This window comes from Sinohyriopsis cumingii, chromosome 1 (assembly GCF_028554795.1).
Source record: "Sinohyriopsis cumingii isolate HCF-2022 chromosome 1, ASM2855479v2, whole genome shotgun sequence".
NCBI classification, from domain to species: Eukaryota; Metazoa; Mollusca; class Bivalvia; order Unionida; family Unionidae; genus Sinohyriopsis; species Sinohyriopsis cumingii.
In genome coordinates this window covers 127,573,444-127,588,188 of record NC_142961.1, presented here as the reverse complement: position 1 = coordinate 127,588,188, position 14,745 = coordinate 127,573,444, and the positions used below count along the sequence as shown (strand labels likewise).

Sequence of the window (14,745 nt, the reverse complement as noted above, 5' to 3'; positions counted from 1 at the left end):
TAGCAAAGAAATTAGTGTACCATATGAAAATGCTAATCATTGTTTACAGTCAAATTTGTTGGTGAAATATATTTATTTAAGGAAAGAAAAGATACAAATCGCAATTATAGTTATTAAATATTAATGGCATTTATCGAATTCAAAATATCTAAGTTAACGCAACACCTTTGACATATATTTGCGTTTTACGAGATTAGGCAACATGTACACTTGCATAACATTCTAACTTTCATCATTTAATAATATAGTGCTAAATTTGATATTATCTATTTAATAATTCAACTACATGCACAGCAGTTAAGCTATCTAGGAGTGACACACCACGTCATCTGTCATGTTCTGTGTGTAATGTAACCAAACTGTGATGTTAAAACACTATTGTGATGATCTCATCATTTTATTGCTCAGTGTTAGGGATTTTTACTTCTCTAACATATCCTTTCTACATTTAGAGAAAAACAATTTTTGGAAGGTGTGCGTATATTTATTTTACGCAGTTTTAGGAAATAAATTGTTATTGGTATTCATTCTTTGGATTGCATCCAGTTTTAATACGAGGGTTGCCAAAACGTATTTAAATCTCAGTACAAAAATCATAAATCTTTCTATTTGCAACCTTGTCAATGTACAACTTCTAATGAATGAACCATAAATATACATACAATAATTTCCAACGCGACTGAGAATGACTACAAGCACATGAGTATTGACATAATGAATAAACTCTGCAGAGCCATATCCATCTTATCCTCTACAGAATGAACTTCCTCACCTTTTTCCGAATAATTACAATCTCCTTTATCGAATAAATAAGCATAAGAGTACTTATGATTTAAACATGAAACGTGAGTTAGATGAAGAATGTAGATCATTGCAAACACAGTACTGTTAACTACTAGACCATTAATAACAATTCACAGACCGGCTTGCATATTGAAACGAGTGTCATATATAAATTAAAGAAATGAGGAGCTAACAAGAGGTAATTAAAGCATTTAAGTATATTTACAGTCGATCGAAGTTATTATTATCGTTTAATTAACATTGCTACTGACCATAAAATTGTTTCTATAGTCATTGTATAACTTCTCCCTTTCTACTGGTGCGCGTGACTACATTTTGTCATGATTCATCATCAAAAGACATCCTTGCATGAGAGTCGCCAACATCTGCCAATCTCGTTTATTCGCAGATTTTCTCCGGTCGCTTTCTACAATGTTATACAGAGAGAGAGAGAGAGAGAGAGAGAGAGAGAGACAGACAGACAGACAGACAGAGAGACAGAGAGAGAGAGAGAGAGAGAGACAGAGACAGAGGGAGAGATAGTCTGGGGGGATATACGAGTAAGCGGCCTTAAGACATGTTCTTATCAAATTCTATGTTTTAGGCCTTCATTAAAAGGTTTAATAAACTGAAAGAAATAAAGAAAAACAAAGAAAGCATTACCTATATTACGGTATGTGTCTACGCAGTAAATGTACCGTACAATAATAACAGTCAGAGGTTCATGTGGGATACTTGGTGCAACTCCAGTTTGGTTGTGCTCTCGCACTCCAAGGACTTGCAGTATTCTGTCCATTATGCATGAGAAAGAGGGAGAGAGAGCGAGTTGTTATAGTTGTTGTAGGGTTAACGCCATTTTTCAGAACAATATAGGCTATATATGGTGGGTAGTATAAATGGTGGAGGAAGAACCCGGGAAAGCCCCAGAAAGAACCACCGAGCCACGAGAACCTACTGGCAAGCTGTATCACAAAACCATATTGGCCCGAGCCCGAGACTCGAACCCACGCAGACAGAGTTGAGACTACAGTGATCCATAAGGGTGAGTGCATTAGACCAGTCGGCGACACGGGGCCAAAGAGAGAGAGAGAGAGAGAGAGAGAGAGAGAGAGAGAGAGCAAATCCGATTGCGATAAAATTGTGTACCTCGTTTACTTAATTTAGACGAAGGAGGTTTTAGTACTGTTATCATCTGTTTTTATAACACGTTAATGATTAATCAATGGAGATTCACCACAGATTTAGATAAATACAGGCGACATGCCACTGTTGAAGCATAACCTAATGTTGAAATTAAACACTATCTATATACGCGTATTAATGCGTCAAGGGTAGATCACAACTTGATAGAAGAAGAGTAGTCTTATATCAATTTTTTTTAATGCCAGTTCTTTAAAAGCCATGTTAGTTTTAACTTATTTGGTAGAGAGAGAGAGAAGGAGAAAGAAATAGAGAAGACAGACAGACAGAGACAGCTAGAGAGAGATGGGTATATATATATATATATATATATATATATATATATATATATATGTATTCTTTGCTCTTTTTCAGAAATGGATAATATATGGATCTACTTACCGACACTGGTTATTTTTACTTCCTTTGGGTTCCCGAGGCACTGTGGAGCTGACGGTGAATTTGCTGGTAAGATAATAAATGTGTTATTTTTCATCTACAAATTGGTATCACATCTGCATGTACCGGTTGTTATTATAAACTCACTAATATTCCGCCTGTTTCTAGCCGTTTTATTAGCTGTATGTGTCTTTAGGTGAGCATGAATATGTTTCCAGTATACATTATAATCATGATAATTATATCAGAACTGTTTAACAGTACCGTGAATTTACTTGCATGTAAATGATATTTATGAAATAAAGACTAGAGTTTCAAACAGGAGATCATATACAATTTGAATCGAGATATGTTTTGTCCTTATTACAGAAATGCTAGATTACCGATTTAAGCATATCTCAAGTCAATTAAAAAACAAAAACAACAACAACCCCCACACCCCTGCAAGCAACTTATTGAAGAAGATTATTAGTAAAACGTAGACGAACTAAAAGTACTAAAGTAATGTGCATTAAGCACAAAATGTTTTCAATCAATGATTTGTATGTTAGGAGTAAATTTTGCAGCAACAGATCAAGCGAATGTTATGTCTTCAATAAGTTTAAAAATTGAACATGAAAGGTTCAAAAGCATTAAAGGAACATAAACAAGCATATTTTAGTACACATATCCTGTTGTTGATGAAATTGTTGGATCTATTGGAAACATCGATTCCTTACAATATTTAGATCTGTGCCGTATAATGCAAATAATATATATATATATATATATATATATATATATATATATATATATATATATACATAAATAGATAGATAGATAGATAGATATAGCTATATATAGATATTCCACTGATACATATGTCATATCTATTCATTGTATTCGTTGTATGACATGTTAATATGACTCTTAGTTTTACAGAACAGTGTTTTCAATCAACATCAGTAAGGCACACAATTTACGGTTAATATGTATAAGTACAGAAATTGAAACAGCAATTACAATCTATTGCCAATCTGTAGATATTGAACTTTCCTTTTAGAACTGTGGCAAAGTCAAAATTATATACTTCATTATCTCCGTTAAGATAAATGGTGTAGGAAGTATTTAAATTGTTTCTCTTAATTACACAAATTAATTGATCACAATGAGCCGCATAATTGTGAATTAGACATAGTAAGAACATTTACGAATTGTGAGAGAAACCTTCATTGTCAAAAGATAAAGGTCAATGATCATGAAGTGCTTGAATGAAATAATATGTTCATAAAGAATGGTTTATCTGTATTCGAATAGCACGTCAGTATACGTATAGTGGAGTAGACATGTGTGTTCTGAACGCTGTAGAATCAAAACTCACACATGACAATTATAAAGATTTAAAAAAAAGTGATTTGTATTACCCTTTTGATGAAATACGAGACTAAAAACATATGAAAAAGATATAACTTTCCATAATCATGAAATATGTCACAGTTTCTTATATATTGTCATCCAAAATATCAACTTAATTTACAGTATTGAAGTAGTTAATGTCGGACATAAATTTGATTGTGTTCACCCATTGAAGAAAGTGTTGTTTTACTTAACGTCTATCAGGTAACAAATCATTTTTTGTGATTGATGATTGTGGTAAACCTGTTCGTGTTGAAAATTAAAGCTATTAATCTAATGAGGTGGATACTTAGTCACGGACAATTTCAGGTTTTCATATGGTCTCTTGCACAATAAAAATGGATATGATTATGAATTAAAGAGAGGATACATGTGTTACCATTGTTTTATTCGGATAGGACGAACACACAATGTTTTTGAAGAAAGGTATGAGGTTCCCTATGTATGAAAAAGAATGTGGTAAAAGTAAATAAACATAAAAGTCATTTGATGGCCGTCATGATGGATGCGAATGCTCAAATGAGCCTCGCAGTCAAAAAAACATATTTTCTTCCGACTTACTTGATTGCGATTGGCGTTTGAAAATAACACTGTCAAGTTATCGACAAGAGTTTATTACAATTAGTTTTTTCTTTACTTCCTGCATATGAAGGGCGAATCACCATTTTCAAAAATTTGGTTAAAGGAACAAAGGGAACTTTAATTTCCTTTCAAAAAGTAAACGTAAGATAGTCTTAAAATGGTATACATATTGTAAGCAGTTTTGTCATACAATGTTGATTTGATTTAAAATATACACAGATATTGAAAATGTTGTAAAAACAATATATGTTTTCTAAATTCACAGATGATGTGTAAGGGCATCATGTATCCCTTACGATGGCAATTTGCTTATATGTATATATGACATCAAAACCATTTTAGTAATGACACCTCAACCAGGCCATGCTCGATTACAGATTAGTACTATGATATTTTCTAAATTAATTTTCAGGAATTGCTTGAAGAAGCTAGATTTCTTATGATTACACCTACTTTTTAGATTTTTTTAATACATAGTATGATTTCCCATATCCTCTGTGTATCCGCTTGGATATTGTTGTCACGTGAGTAACGAAAAATATAATGAGTAGTACAATCGCAGGAAAACTGGCATGACCTTTCCAAATCCGACCAATTTCACGTGCGACACTCTGATGTTGCATGATTAGGCGCGGATAAACAACAACACAAGAAAGATTGAAAACAACAAGCATTGAAAAATGTATCAAATAATTTATGTCCCTGGAAAAATACTGTCAAAATAAAAAAAAAGAACTTAAGGTTTTAAGAATCAAATCCAAAAATAATCCAAGAATAATCCACGAATAAAATGTTAAGAGTCCGAATATTGAAATGTTCTAAATATCTCAAGTTCGAGACTCGAAGAAGAATCCAAGATGGTAGGCAATGACGTATGATGTATCCAGTAATGTTTTATGATCTACAGTTCAAAGTAGAAACACAAAAAGTAATCCAGTGTTTGACATCCGAATCAATGTTTTAAGAAATGCCTTTGTTCAAGAATTATGTATAAGCACACACATATTTCGAGAGAAACGAATTAATCTTATAGAATCAAAATAATCTGAAGAGAACATTAAAATATAACTCGAACACTGGCTACAATAGAAGTAGACGACTTGACAGCCAGCGTATTTAGCCCAGACTGTGAGATTTATCTCTAAGCATCGCTATTAAAACGAATTCATGCGCAAATCTGGAAATGATTATTTGAGAAATAGAGGATCACGTGATCATGCTTACGTATACGAAATCACGTATATGATAAAAACCAATCATTTTACTCAGAGAAAAAAGATGTTTACTTCACTAAAACTATTCACTAGCCTATGGTCACGTATTCAATACAGCCTCGATCTCACTTGTATTATTATCGCAATAAAAATAAATAAATAAAAACTTGTTCACGTGGCTGTTACTAATTTTGGATTAAGCTCGGGAACCAGGACAGACTTATGCCTTTACTAAAATGAACATTCAAGGTCAAACTTATTTCTGGAAAAGTATGAGTTCGTAGTAAACAGATCTACATTATTTTGATAAAACTTAGAAACTATTAAATCAGATATATATATATATATATATATATATATATATATATATATATATATATATATATATATATATATATATATATATATATATATTAATCAAATATACATAACACACACACGCACTTCTAACCAATGACTCCATATTACTAGCACAACTGTCATGCAATCATAGAAAATATCAGATGGGAAATATTTAAATTTCCGGCGATTATAAATTATAGTGGCCTAGTACTCTCTCCATTTAGGACTGTACTGATACTGTCACTGAATGATAGCTGACACGATCGTTCTAGTCGTTGTCCATAAACTGTTATACGGAGAAGTGCCTTCTTCTTGAACATCACTCGACCAGCTTTCTCCTTTGCTGCTTGCCGAGTCAATGTTGCTTTAAACAAATAACTGAAAACATAACCGGGGTGGATACAGCTACTAATTCCACTTCATCGTTATAAAAGAAACAATATATGCGGAAACAGTTAGTCTATATTCACGTGCTAATGCAGTCAGTCATTCCAAGATGTCCTTGGGATGGTATTGGTACATCGCAAGGCTCAATTTATATTTGGTGCTTGGCAAGATTATATCTCAATGTATAGAGGGTATGTTACAATTGAAGTTGTAAAGCAAAATATTGGTGTATAAGTGGGATAAAATTACCATCAATGTTAGCATATGCTGTTAATTGGTTGATCACCCCGTTGGAAATTCTGCAACCTCATCACCGCGGTCAGAATCCATTACGTATGTAATAAATCTAATGTTAAAAACAAACATCAAAGACTGGTACGAAGCATGTTGGATTGATGAGGAATGCTTTAAACTGAATTTCATCTTCAGCTATCAACGATGTTGCTACCGTACACACGAAATAATTAGGAAGATCGATATCCACGTTCGATACCTGTCCACATTTGATAAAGACACCACCGAAACATTTGGCTAATGTCGCCATCGCGATTAAATCAAGATTAAATCAACGGCGTGATCTTATTCGACCCTGTAATCGAAGACCTCCGCCCGATAGTATTCCGCGACTTGAATTAAATATCACAGGCACCCACAATGTTAATAATTATAATACTACTCTAGCATTTTCAGTAGCTGCACAACGCCAAAATTGATCGCTTGAGTTGTTCTTGCGGGTTAAAGTGACTGTATGTATAGTTCCAAAAATAACCTTGCGAAAATCTCTGCAAAAATCGAATATGTGACATCGATGTATTGCACACGACATTCGTAATATGGTTCCACTGCGCCGAGCAAATCAACAGTTACAAAAGTGGTTAATGCCTACAACTACCGCTCATAAATCTGCATCTATATTGTTTGCAAAGCTTATAGGTCGCCAAAGTGATTGCGTTTGAAAGTCGGCGTTATGAAATGTTTCCTGATAAAAATCAAAATTTTTAAGCTGATCTCCTGTAAACCTCGTTGTATCTGGGAAGTCCAATATGTGTCGTTAGAACATCAACGTTCTCACGAATTGATTCGATTTAATTACTTTCGATAGAATAACGTGCACTGTTGAATAACGTTATGATTACGTTGTTAAACAATCAAATCTTTGATATTGACAGAATAATAGGTACCATCAGTCTTTATACGTTTTCCCGCAAGCTCCGCGATGAAAAAAAAAAGTTTCCACATATACATTACTGATCTTGTCCAAAACATTTGCGCCACTGCTTGTCGTTCAGTCTACGTCCCATTAGAATATTTGCAATCTCTGAATCTGACAATCGTTGCTGAGAGGATTCATAAATGGTTTCAGGAACTGCAGCGGACACAGTCTCTGTTTGTGCTATTTTACCTGAAACGATTGGTACTCGCTTCACCATCCACTTGTGATCCCAACTGGTGTATCCGATCCACAAGAGAACTGTTGATATGATCAACGACATACTCTGCAACTTATTTAGCAACTGGTGCATCGCGCTAGGTCAAAGCCCTGGGTACCTTTGGTGCGCCTGCAAACAATCAACGCAACACATAATATCATTTACACGATATGTTGCGTTAAATATTTATTTTGCGAAGCTACACGTACGGGTGTCACTTGTTCTTATAGTAAATGTCAGGTCGATCGCTTATGTACAGTTTTGTCGCCAATGTTTCATGTAGCCGATCAAATACTTGCCAGTCTTGATCCCAAAAAAATAAAATGAATATGTTGTTGTTTTTGTTTTTGATGTTGTAGGCTTTAATGCCATGTTTCATCAGTCAGTATTATTGGTGAAGCAAGAACCCGGGAAAACCCCAGAAGGAACCACTGACCCACGAGAAGCTACTGGCAAGCTTTCTCACATGTCCATATAGGCCGATCTCGAGACTCGAACGCACACAGACAGAGGTGAGATGACAGTGATCAGTGACGGAGAGCGCTTTAGACCACTCGGCCAGTCGGGGCCCCAAAACGAATGTATTGTAACCGATTAGTATGACATGGAAGATACACGGGGGCTACATGCGTAATTGATTGAAAACCCAAACAGAATATAACGGTGAACAAATGTTCATGTTTCTTCAGACCTTTCTTCCTATATGACACTAATAGCGCCATAAGTTAAATTTATCTGCATCTCTGATGAAATAATTACAGTGCCAGGCTCAATATGAAATTCCACACTGAAAACTCGTTGATCAGCTGAAATGACGTCAGAAAAACCTAAAAGCTGATGTTATTGATGACAAAACAATATCAAGCGGGTAACTTTTGGAGTTTTATGCAATGACGTAACCCAGTGTGGACTCACTAGTACCTACAGTCTTTATCGGTCACCATTATAATTCTTTACATAATTTCAACGTTGATCAATTAAACGTCCTGAGCCCCGGCAGAAACTTTAATATCATTCCAGATGGCCAGGTATCTCCTGAATACACAAATGGAATTTTTACTGGCAGACTATCAGACGCTTGTGACCAGATGTCAAGCCAAATGTAACATACTCGGAGCGACGCAAGTGCGATGTAAAGTGTTCGTAATTCGCCAGCAGTAACGGTGCAGTAAAAGTCTCAGCGAATTCTAGTGTCGTTGATGAAATTGTAATGATTGAAGTAAAGCTGTAAATTGTATTTAGAACAACCTATTTCATAATTCGTCATCGTTATCTTAGTAACATACATTAATGATATATTCAACAATTTTCATGTATTAGCGCGAGTTACGTTTTTCTGTCCATGAAGTCATCGGTTGATAGCAAACCGATGTAACTTCATTAACGATTTCTGGTACATTGTTGCCTGCATGGACTAACCCCACAAGTGAATCAACTCAGTGAGCAAGGTCATTATAGTCGGACACCCACCAAGACCTTTACATTGTTCAACAAATTGCTAGTACCTTCTGAAATTCTCGCAGCCCATTTCATTATGTCGTTTAGTTGGTGGCGGAGAACAATTTGTCTCTTTGGGTGGCTCATTAGCAGGCACAGCGGATTGCTTAGGCGGTTTAACATATATTCGTTTCATAGCCGCTATAAAACTTTGGTGAACAGTGGCTATATATGGTTTTGCTTTTCTTTCCCCCAGGCGTCGGTATAGGTTTATAAGCTTTTCATTCTCAGGCCACATAAGATCTTTGCTGCTTAATCTGTTTTTGCCCAGTTCACTCCTTGCATAGTCATATAAGCACGTTTTTTCAATGTTAGCACGATTCGTATTTGCTAGTAATTTATACTCCAACCTATATTCGGTAACGGTTTTTTCTTAGGCAGTCAGGAGCCATATCGTATTGAATCATCATAGATTTCCTACTGTAATAGTTCTCTACAGTCTGTATATTTCTCTTCCTTTAACATTGGTTTGTCTTCGGTTGCTTTTTTTTCTAGTAGAATGTACATAGGCCTCTCTTGAACATTTTCGTTGAATTTAGCCGTTTCCGCTTGAAAGCGCGCACTAGTCTTCACATCTGTTCCTTTTGCTCTTTTTATATCGTTGGCATGCTTAGCTATTTGGTCCCGACTCTTCTTCTGTTTCAGTTAGCCCAGCTATCTCTTCTACGGTCACTATTGTAGCTTTATTGATATCCTTAATGAACGTAGTTATTGTATGAACTAGATCAGATTCGTCTTCTGTTACCGTTCACAGTGCTACTTGTTTCGCTGGTGCCCGGGCTACCGCTTTAATATCCTCCGCACTTTCGTCAGTTTTCTTGTTAGCTTCATCAGCGGTGCAAATGTTTGCTCAAAGTCCAACGAGAGGCATCTCCTGTTTTACAACGCGACTGAAACATATCTTTGACACTTTTATGACCTGCACTAACATTAGGAATTGACCCGTTTTGTCAAGGAATGACTCCATATCGTCTCTTCTCATCCTCGTCTACGACATCATTTGCAGATATTTCATACATCATAAACATCACACAGATCTCCTGAATCACTTTTGGAACATGCGTGGTGTTGAGTCAAATAGATGACATCGGTGTTGTGTGTCGGCATCGTGAAAACGGTTGTGCTGGATTGACTTGATTGTCAAGAACCACACCGCTTTTCACTACAGCAATGTTTTCCTTTGCATCCACATTGCTAATAGGAGGTGCTTTATCGATGAGAAGAAAACAAAATACACGGCAGCGGTTTAAAATCGTTTAAAACGAGACTGCACAGTGATCATCAGGTCCAACTGAACCAATAATTAGCGCACATACTGCGTGTGAGAAAAAAGACGAGGTTACGGTCCCATCACCAAGCTTGGAAGATTTTAGTGTTGCCTGCGCGGAGAAGTCAACGATTAAAAAAATCTCTTAAATCATATACGAATTTCCATGTTCCTGATACCAAAAAATGAGACAGCATATAACATAATGATGTCTATATAGTTGTGTTCGATGCCGTGCTAAATCAATTACCACAAATCCTGCTCGAGTTCAAACACGTAATATACAAGCAGCGACCGTTCTAACTTGCGTTTGATATGGTGCACTGTTGTTTAAATTTTTGAGATCCTCAGGTCGTACACAGTCTGGTTTAGAAAGACGGCGGCGATATAGCTCTGCATTACAAAGTTACCATAAACATCATGGAATAAATATCCCGGTGAAAAACTAATTCAGATATACAGTTACTGTGGACATGGTACACGACTCGATATACAACTCAATTCTTACAAACAAGCACAGCCTGGTGAAGCACGGGTGAATCGATAGTATGCTGCTTGTTACAGAGATGACCTTGTCTTTAATGTATCAAGCAATATGCATACACGGTAAGCATAACTAATATGCGATTGCTGGAATAGTAGTTGGTGAAGGAATTGCAAGACGATTCGTCAAAGTTGGTATGAAATCCAATATTACACCTGGACGTTCTTATTAAAAGTAACTTGTACTGATGTAAATAAACATGAAAACAAATAGCAGGACAGCACGACTTCAATTAGTTATGGCCACACTGAAACAAAGTCACACGCGTCATCCGATTAAAACTGGCCAATGAGATAGGACAAACTAATGTTACAATTGCTCAGAAAATGGTCCCACAGCTGCCATCGTTACAGTCACTCAGGGGCAAGTATGTTCGTTATCTCTATGCACTTGTAGAGTTACCAGGTGCGCAAAGTCGTGCTATCGTCAGAGTATGGTCTTACAATGTATTTAAGATTTCAGATCGGACTGATTCTCCATGACAGCCAACACGTCATTGATGAATGAATATAAATTGTGTTCGAGTTGAATTGCAAGTCGTTTGAGCGAATGCGAAACTGTTACAAAGATTTGCTTGACACTTTGATGCACTAGTGGATGTGCATTAATTGTACATTAATTACAATTAATGTACAATTAATTACACAATTACAAGTAAAAGTACGTCATATAGTGTATACAACTAGTCAATCACTTTATTATAATGGGATTTATGAAAGACAATATAAATTCACAGTTCTTATTTTGACATTTTGTTCCCTTTCTTTTCATCACTGCTTATTTCAAAATGTAATAATATCGATTAATTCTAATCTACTTTCAGGGAATTAGGTGTACATACATTAAAGTGGAAGTAAATAATATCCTCACACTTGCGATGTCACATTTGGAACTACCTCATTTTCCGCGCTTATGAATTATGTCTACCATTATTCATGATATTCATACCTGCATTTCCATTTCTAGGACTATGTTTGCTGTCTTCAGAAGTGTTTATTGAAAACTACAATTAAGTAACAATGTATGTTACTTTGTTGCGTTTGTTACCGATCGAAATTGTAACTTTGCTAAGGCAGTACATAAATTAAAGTTTGAGTGGATATCTAAATAAAGTATGAACCCAAAACATATTAAATAAATATACGTCCCTTGGAATCATTTGATTAAAAGCTGTTACACTCTGAAATATGTCGATACGACATTATCCCTACACCAAGAATATTATTTGTATCAGTCTGAGAACAAACTGTTTGTGCATATAAGGTCTTCATATTCTAATCAAAACAGCCATCATTTTGACAAAATACACAATTTTAAGCATTATATATGCAAGTTAAATCATTAATGGTAGCTGCCCTAAAAAGTGTTAAACTTCCAAACTTAATGTATCGATGCGGTAATCGCATTGACTATGGCCATATAAATCGATGTTTTTAATCTTATGCAATATGACAAAAATATATTCCTTTATTGAGTAGATGTAAGGAAACATTTAATTCTTGAAGTGAAAATATTTTGGAATATCATTCGTGTTTTGCCAATTGTCTTATTTCGTTATTTTCACTTTACTCGTGTACTCAATCTAATTAAAAGCAGATTTCCAATGTCCTCGTGAATATCTGACAACGACCGCTTAGCAGTCATGTTCTGGTGACCTATATTATTACCATAATCGTTAGTTACATCAGCCAATAAGACGATGTCTTATCTCTGCCGGATTTGGAGACTGAACAGTGTGACCGAGGAACATCAACATGTGCAGACCGATTTGATTCGTTGTCAAATGTCTGAAAGCTGCATTTCGATTAGTTAATTGAAATTCACCAGAACATGACTCATATGCGATCGCTGTCAGATCTTCGCGTGGGATAGTGAAGTTCTAATTTTAACCCGATTCTTTCTGAAGTATTTCTTATGTCTATTCAGAAATTGTAAGTGTCCTCCCAAGATATATGAAGCTTTCCTACAAAAATAAAATTTCGAAACGGCATTTTATCTACAATGAAACTAAAAAATACTTATGATAATATCCACTCGAAGTTACATATATCTCTTTTGGTATGTGACATTGTATTTCTTTTGCTAAAATTAACAAAGGACTCGTGTATAGCACACCGATTACATGTTTGTGTATCACCATCACGTCAAAAAAAGAAGACACGTGTTTCGTTTAAGTTCGCATACAGCTTCAGTATTATCACAAATCTCCTACAGATACTTTAGTTCTTTTTGAAACTTTTTGAGTGCTACCTTACAGTTTGCTAGTGATACATATTCTGGATACGCAATTGTATATTGAAAGGGTACAAAAATCGCCAATAATTGTCGCGATCAAAATCGGTTTGCTTATGTGCTCTTATGGACCGCTTACTGGCCATGCATTGACTTAACAAACGCAAAACATATCCAGCACACAAAAGTATGGCATATTTTAGTGATTATATTTCTTTCGAAAACACCGTTTCCTCTCCCTTGTTGAACTATGCACACTTTTAGATTAGTTTGAACTGCCCTTGTGTATTCATGTTGAATTTACAGGACAGTATTCAGCGAAATCATAATGTTTACCAAAGAATAACTTCTTTAAAGCCAAACATGAATTATTATAATTTAAATTTTGTCCCTTAGAGTATAATTAACTTCATAATCTTTATCGTATAATTTGAAAGGTACGCCTGGAGCTAAATCTTTTTTTCTGTACTTGTATTATAGTGAACATTGCATATGGCAAACCAGCTACCCAATCATCTACCTACATTGGCAGAAAAGACCATGGCGATACATCTTGGTATCCCTATGACGCATCCCTAGCTGTTGATGGTAATACAAATACCAGTTTCAGGGATGACGGATGCAGTCACACAGATTTAACTAGTCGCAGTGCGTGGTGGGAAGTGGATCTGCTGAATCTTTACAAAGTCTTAAAAATTATTATTTACCAGAGAACCGATGGTTTGTATCATTTGCTTTCAACAACGTCTGCAAATGAATTCTTGTTAATACAAATATGATTACCCCGCACACTTGAGAAACGTCATACCCTAGCCCATATTTCCCACAAAACATCAGTGCATCAAGCACAATAAAACACGTTCCCAATTGAGGGTATCTCATCCACTGTTAAAGACGTACAAACTGTGAAGAAACCATCAACCAGTTTTTTAGATGCATATCATTTAAACCGTTTAAATGAAATACTTCACATACATCTGTTACACATACACTCTTTACATCTAAACATAAGATTCAGCCGAACTTTCTTGTCAGCGCTAATTTCAATGCACTGAGAACCTTTTCGGTGAAATAAGCACGGATATGTATCTGCAAGAAAGAACAAAACAATAAACTTTCGGAAAAAGTAATTTAAGATGCGGATGTGGGGCCTAATTTTTTTTATATCTGAATAAGCTCTGAATGAATTTATGTTGTACATCTTTCCTGAAATCGTGTTTAACGTTAACAAAGTGTGTATCTGGCGTAGGTTAGGTTTATATGAATGTTAGCTTTAGATATCAGCCTTGGAACTCTTGAGCTACCAGAGGTCTTGGTTGTGAGATATGGCTTTGCTTTGACTAGTCATAAATAACTTTACTTCTAAAAGGTCACTTCTGACTGGCCGTGGTACAAATTCGATTTTATTTCTTAAACAAAGCCTAAGAATATAATGATCTCCTAGTCTCGTCCTGTATCAATGAAGTGTTTTCAGAGGATGTTAAGGATGGAAGG

General features: G+C 35.4%; 1 protein-coding gene across 1 annotated transcript in view; it reads left to right on the top strand.

The window, feature by feature from the left end:
- Window positions 1-2,341: 2,341 nt before the first annotated feature.
- Window positions 2,342-14,745, top strand: part of LOC149807838 (uncharacterized) — a 118,183-nt gene continuing 105,779 nt past the window's right edge. Inside the window, exons 1-2 of the mRNA XM_089971347.1 lie at window positions 2,342-2,430; window positions 13,732-13,971. The gene's annotated coding sequence lies outside the window, so the exon portion shown is untranslated. The remainder of the gene's footprint in view (window positions 2,431-13,731; window positions 13,972-14,745) is intronic.